Consider the following 543-nt stretch of genomic DNA (forward strand, 5'->3'; position numbering starts at 1 on the left):
CTCACCAGTGCCAAGCAGAGGTCATAATGACCTCCCCTGAGCTCCTGAAGCAGCCCAGTACATACTTTGACTTACATGCAACGAGACTGCACTGCTGGCTCATACAGAACTTGGCACCTACCATAAGCCCCGGGTACCTTCCAGCTGGGCTACAACCTTGCCAGTTAGTCCCAGCCTGTCTTGATTCTTGATGCATCTTATGGGATCAGGTTCTGACTTCAACAAATGGTAAGAACCCTCAAAATGGCTAGTTCTTGAAAAATTCCTAAAGGCAGGCCCAGTAGGTCATATCCAGGATCTCCTCAGCAGACTGGAGTCATGCTTTCTTTTTTATAACATGAACCGTTAATACCACATTTTCAGAGTTTGGGCTGTAAGTGTGATACATGTGACGTGGTTTCCATGCAATTGCAAGTGAAACTAGGTATTGTTTTGTGTAACCCTGCGCCCAACTCCAAACAAGTAACATTTTAAAATATGGCTGCAGACTGATATTTTGAATAAGTGGTTACTCTTTTTTTTTTTAATTTTATTTAATATATA

The sequence above is a fragment of the Cariama cristata genome, unplaced genomic scaffold, assembly GCF_000690535.1.
Source record: "Cariama cristata isolate BGI_N322 unplaced genomic scaffold, ASM69053v1 scaffold8547, whole genome shotgun sequence".
Classification (NCBI taxonomy): Eukaryota; Metazoa; Chordata; class Aves; order Cariamiformes; family Cariamidae; genus Cariama; species Cariama cristata.